We start from the raw sequence: 6,311 nt of genomic DNA, 5'->3' as shown, positions 1-6,311 counted from the left end.
TAGAACTAGAGTCACAATCTTAGTTTTAGCTTCATTATTGACATTCTTCAAGAGTTGAAGTTATTGATAGACACTTATGACGTACAAAACCTATAATGAGAATAAAGCCAAAATGTAAACTGTGCGTTAGGGTCCACGACTTCCCACATTCCTGTTAACTCTTTAACTAAGAATCAAATCCATAGACACGCCACACTTTTTCTAGATGCAGGGAGCGCTCTTTTAACAGCACATCACTTTTATCAATGATTATGTGCTCCCATATGTTCACACAAGCTGTTTTAACAGTCGTCCAGGAAAACCTCTGGCATGCTTTTTGGTGAAAAAACTCCCCAGTTAAGGAGCTAGCACTGTGTTTATTTTTAATCTTATTTCTGTAATGTAGGGAAGTTTAAGTGGCTTCCAGAACATGCTTCTCATTAAATGTGCGCAGAAATGCGGTGGACCTACATATTAGAGCAAGGCACTTCTTTATAGACACCATGGTGACATTCCTGTTTTCTGCAGTGCACGCAACCTGAACAAAGTGCGAGGTACTACCATCACAAAATCTGTTGAACATGATATGGCAGACCTTGTACACTTCCAGAGAGAGAATGGTGTCCCTCAGACATGCGCATGTTTGGCGTCCTTGAGCCTTGAGAGCAAAATGTTACAATGTTCAGAACACGGCCAAACACACCATTCATTTCAATGAACGAGTAAATTCTTCGCGACTTATCGAGCCCATCTGTACATAAAGTGTAGGGACCTATACTCATATTTTTATAATGCCTGACATCAAGTATGTGCGTGCCTCTCCCATAGAGTGTCACAGCACCATTCTGCACACTTTTTTCTTTAAATGGTAGCCCTTAATGAGAGCCTGAAATATAATTTCAAGGTTGGCATTATTGTGTGTTACACGATACAAAGCCTTGGCACAGCCTGAATAAAAGAGAACTTGTCAATAATCTTCCTTTCGGGATATCTAGTCCCTTTGACCCTTTTTCCAAGCTTTCCATTCATTGATTCAAATGGGTACATAGGGAATGCCCAAAGAGGGCTCCCCTCTTTAACGGTATCGACCAGATGAAGCAGCAAATGTGAATTATAACTCATATTCTTTTTGCCATATAACTCTTCATATTCTTGAAGGAATTTAAGGTCCTAATAGAATTCAATCTGGCAAAAAAGAAAGACGTGGTTAACAAATAGTGCATGATGTCAGCAAATGATGTCCAGTGTCTGTAGTTCTTCGAGGGGATTTAGCCAGATAACACAACTGGAGAGTAGAACAACAGCCAATTTCTGCATTCAGCCGATTTCCAGTACTTTACACCTTTCAGTGACCTTGGTAGCCGCGGCAGTTCCCAAACCGGGCGCATGCTCAACAAATTCTTATCTACCTCTTCGGCTTTGCGGGCGTGCGGAAGAAACGACTCATATGTACGTAGTTTAGGCACGGATGCAGGGGCAGGGTGAACACGAGAATGACCATTGCGTTTAGCAATAACCTGTCCTGGAAGCTCGCACCGAGTGAGTGAATTAGATTGCCATGCCACTTCACGAGTACCACAATAGTAGTACTAATATGCGGTGTTCACTGGTCTAGCTCGAATAAGACAGATCACGTAGGGTTCGCAACGTATGCCGAACGCATGGTTCGAAACGGCCTTGCGTTTGCGCCCATCGACAAGTAGTCGGCGCGGGCGAGAATTCATCCCGTGGGACTGCATTTGATCTGAAACCCTGCGGGTAGATGCAGCGGAGTCATTCTACCAAAGAAACGCAGCGCGAGTACGAATTTAAGACATTTCAGAAATAAAGCACGCACAATAAAAATAACAATTATTATTATTATTTCGGCCCAGAAGAACCTCGGCAAAGCAGAAAGGCAGGTATATATAGCACGCATTAAGGCCTTCGTCGCCGCGAAATTTTCCGCACGCATTAATTCAGTACGCCTATTGTAATAAACAAAATGACGTAAACCCTTAGCAGGTCCGTGTCTTTGTCTGATGATGAACTTCTCTCCATCTCATCTTCAATGTCGGAAGCACACGAAGACTCGCTCTCAGTTGGGTCGGAGCTGTCCGAGCTAGTGGTGACAGGCAGCCTGACGAGCTCTTATCCTTGCCAGTCAGAATCATCACACTCAGAGTGAGGCGAACTTTCAGCCTGCGTCTTTACGCTCTCGGTGAGTGTATGGTCTCCTGCAGCAGAGCCCGTGGAATTCGTTGACAGCGTTCACTCCACCGCAGCGCGGATGCTCGTCGCGTCCAGTCCGTCGATCAAGTTCTGCCGTGATGTAGTCTGGCTTTCATCAATGGCAGCGTTCTTTTCCTTTAGGCGGTTGTTTCAGCGAACTGGTACGTCACATGTCCCATCCCAAAGATATTGATCGTATCTCCTTTTCGGTCCCATGCCGGTTCCTTCGTAGCAGAGTGAACTGGAGCCAGGCGACACAGAAAGCACCGTGACCGTCTGTTTCGCCTGCCTTCTCTTTTTTCCCGCCAAGCAGCAGGGTTGCCAGGTTGGGCTATAAATAGCCAAATTGGGCTAGTTTTATTTGCAGTTGGCGGGAAAAGTGGTAGTTGGCTATTTGTCTAGTATTGGGCTATTTCTGACCCGTGCTGGGCATTACCAAAATGCCTCAAAGCATTTGGGTTTATACGTACAAACATTGTATTTTTGGAGTAAGTTACATAAACATTTGGCACTTCAGTCTGTTAACCCTGATAAGTATGCGACATCAAGCAAATTTGCCTGCTATTTGCGCCCCTTGTGCAATTGTTTGCCCCCAAATCTTGTCCGAATGCAAGCGTATGCTGTTATTCCTCCATGTCAACTGGGGACGGCGCAATTCCTTGCGGCCCCAACAGCCCCTGGTCTGCGCATTCTTAAGGTTGTCTGTTCTTGCGAAAGAGGATGTCGATGAAAACGCTGGAGAACATTTTGTGTGTTAAATTCGAACTGAGGGACAAAGAGCAGTGCTGCAAGGACTACGTCTCTTCAGAGGTTTTTCTGATACGTTTTCATACCGCAGTGATGTACCCGAGCTCTAAGGTTGGTTCCGCGAACTAGGGTTGCTAATGGCGTGAATATTTCTATTTGACGCATAAAAATGTTTTAATATGGCTTCTGTGTTTAAAATAATCGTTTCAAATGGTCGATTGTTTTGGCTACTTTTGGGCTATTTTTTTGTATTGACATTTGGCTATTTTTGGGCTATATCTCGTAGCAATTTGGCGGGTCAGAGTACAAACACCTGGCAACCCTGCCAAGCAGCGCTATTGTCACTATGGCTTTGCTACACTTGGCAATAGTTAAGCCAAATCAAGTCCGAACGTTTTTCTATTCGTAATACGTTTCTCAAGCATTTCTAGCCTTAGCGTCTCAATGAAAAGTTAAACAATCGTTGTGAAAAACAATATTAGTAAAAGTAAAAAAGCTCGCCCATCTTAGTAGTCGGTTTGAAAAAGAGAGAACGTTGCCGTTTCCTTCTTCGTCACGAACCTTGGGCGTCAATCACGTAACGCTTCTTTTTTCCTGTGTCATTTTTTTGTGTGTGTTACTGCGTAGCGAGACGGCAGGACTGGCGGGAAACTCGGCTTTCGCAACTGTGGGAAGTTTTGTGCGGCGTCTTTCCTTAACTTTTCTCGTGGTTTTGTCGTGTTCTGCGTGTGCAGGCCACTCGCGATGTCTCACGTGCTAGTAAGAGGGCTGCGGAGAACACGTGGGACGTCTATCCACTGCGAGCGGTTGTGGACTTCCAGATTGGGTTTTGGTTGTTAAAGGGAAGCTACGGAGCCTCTTGAAAAAAATGAGTTAGAAGAGAATTCTAGTGTATTTTTACCTCGTGAACCGCAATACCAAGACCATGTGCCGCGCAAGTATTGTTAAACGCGAGAAAAACGCGCAAGACAGTCGCTGTACGTGACGTCATCAACGGATCTTTTGGCTGCCCAAGGCTAGGGGGGCGGGGTTTCAGCCCTATTTTCAAATTGCTCTTATGTTCCTCCGGCGCGTCGCAGTGAAATATAATTGTAATATCTGTTATTGTAAAGGCCAAATGAACGCAATTCAAGCGTTTTTTCTCAAATGTAGAAGTGCCCCATCTTCCCTTTAAGCGAGGAGATCGCTCTAATGGAGCTCCGCGGCAGGATGGTCGAGATCAACTGGAAAAACGGGGAGCCGCCGCTTGCAGAGCTGCTGGATTTCGGTAAGTTAATATTCACTTTGCAGAAGTGTAATGTTTTGCGGCTGCAGTATTTCACACGTTCTACTATATGCCTTTTGGGACAACATCACTAAGGTACGGAAAGGGCGGTGGAACGCCGGCGTGGAAAACTTGCTCAGAGTGCCTCGGATCCATGCGGCGTCGAAGAGTCGACAGCCGCGCCAGCCGACTGCAGCTACAGCCTCCACCGTGGTGAGGAGAAACTAGCGCCTCAAGGCGCCAGTGGCAGAAAGGCGAACATGCGTACGGTGTGAGATGAAAATATATCGATCTAGAAAGACGGCCAGATGGCGCTACCACTGTCGTTGGCGTGCGTGCGCCGTGCACCCTCCTCTCCTCCTCCTCCCCCGCCCCCCTTTTTTTTCTTTTTTTTTTTTTCTTGCGCCGTGCATTTTTGTCGTCTGCTGGACCGGTACCGTGCTGGCCGCTCGCAGTGGCCAGCACGGCACCGGTCCAGCAGACGAGCTGCGCTTCGCGTGATATTACCAGTGCAATAATACAGAAACAGCACGTTCATTGAAATGTATTTATTATTGAACACAATTCAAATGAGTTGCGGTATTTCAGGCAAGTATTTACAAACGCCCTCCAAGGAGAACCAAGAGCTGTAGTAGGCAGTAAATGCAGTAAACGTTGTCAAATATGTAAAACGAAATTAATTACTTTAATGTACAAATTAACAGAACAACGCTTTTAATCGAATAATCTAAATGGTTTTATAAACAACTCTACAAACAAAAATGCTGAATACCCAAACAAACAAATCAACTCCAAAATAACGCGAGAGGCTTGCATTTCAAGTTAATTAAGGCAGCGTTGCAGGCGAGCTGAGTAAGAATAATCGAATAAACCATAAACAAACTCTCTAATTGGCAACGCAAAGAAAAGAAAGAAACTAATGTTTGGGGGGACTATATATCTGACTGTGGGTGCTTTTTGGTGCTCTATTCTATGATATAAACACGAAGCTGTCAAATTAACTGAAGATTGCTCTGACAGCAACTCACCTGGAGGAACAAGTTCTTGCAGCAACGGATTCGTAACAAGCACGGTGGGGCACGCGTTTTTCTGTATACGAATCTTCCCACAGATTCCAAACGCGGTAGCGCCGGCGTGCTCGCGGCACAAACGACGCTGACGCCGCTTGCTCATCAGCAGGCTTCCGAAGTCCTGGCAATTTGCATACGCAATTCATTTTGATGCTCTAATGGAAAGATTGAGAAAGATAATATATTTCAATACTTCTAGTTTTGAACGCTGACAAAATATTTGATATAGGCGCTCACCTGTCGTTTGTTGGAACCGGAAAAATGAGCACTCCAAGTCTTTTTTTTTTCTTTTAGGAAGTGTCACACCTTTTCGGCCGCGCAGTAGACTCCGTAATACGCCGTCATGAGGCACGTAACAGACTTGGCAGAATCTTTGTCAAACTAGAGACGTTTCGAATCATCTGCGCGCAGCTCCGTATTCCGTACTGCCGTAAAATTTACACTTTCGGTTTCAACACGCGCGGAACGGTTTGAAAGCTTGGAGGCTTGGAGTGACGAACGCAGACATAGGAAAGAAAAACGGTCGTTTGCCCTCGCTCTTACTGATGATTGGTCGGAAGAACCCAGAGGGTGCTCCGGTTTCGGTAGCAAGGATCCCATACACGACACCAGCGCTCAAATGCACAGCAGCGAATACATGTATAACAGTCTGGTGAGAGCAACGAGCTTGAGTAAACTTAGAGCGGTAAACCAGCAGCCGAAAATGGCACCCCCCCCGATTGCCGCCATCTTGCCTGTTTGCCACATTAGTGATCACGTGACTTAAAGATGGCTGCGCCCAGAGGTGGGTCAGATCAGATTGGCCAGATCACGGTCAGCAGATGGGCTCTCTGGGGATGTGTTCCAATCTTACTCAAATAGACCTGAGTTATTCCGGCGAATCAAGTCACGTGACAAGACAGGTTGACGCGGGTAGGTTTTTGAACGCAACGGGTACAAGACCTTTTCTCAAGAGTGAGATAGAGTAAAATTTTGAAAACGGCGACACGGCCGCCTGAATGGGAGCCACTGTAGCCGAGCCGAGCGCGAGTGTGTGCGTG

Source organism: Ixodes scapularis, unplaced genomic scaffold (assembly GCF_016920785.2).
Source record: "Ixodes scapularis isolate PalLabHiFi unplaced genomic scaffold, ASM1692078v2 PGA_scaffold2__306_contigs__length_199485367, whole genome shotgun sequence".
NCBI classification, from domain to species: Eukaryota; Metazoa; Arthropoda; class Arachnida; order Ixodida; family Ixodidae; genus Ixodes; species Ixodes scapularis.
This window is presented reverse-complemented; position numbering follows the sequence as displayed.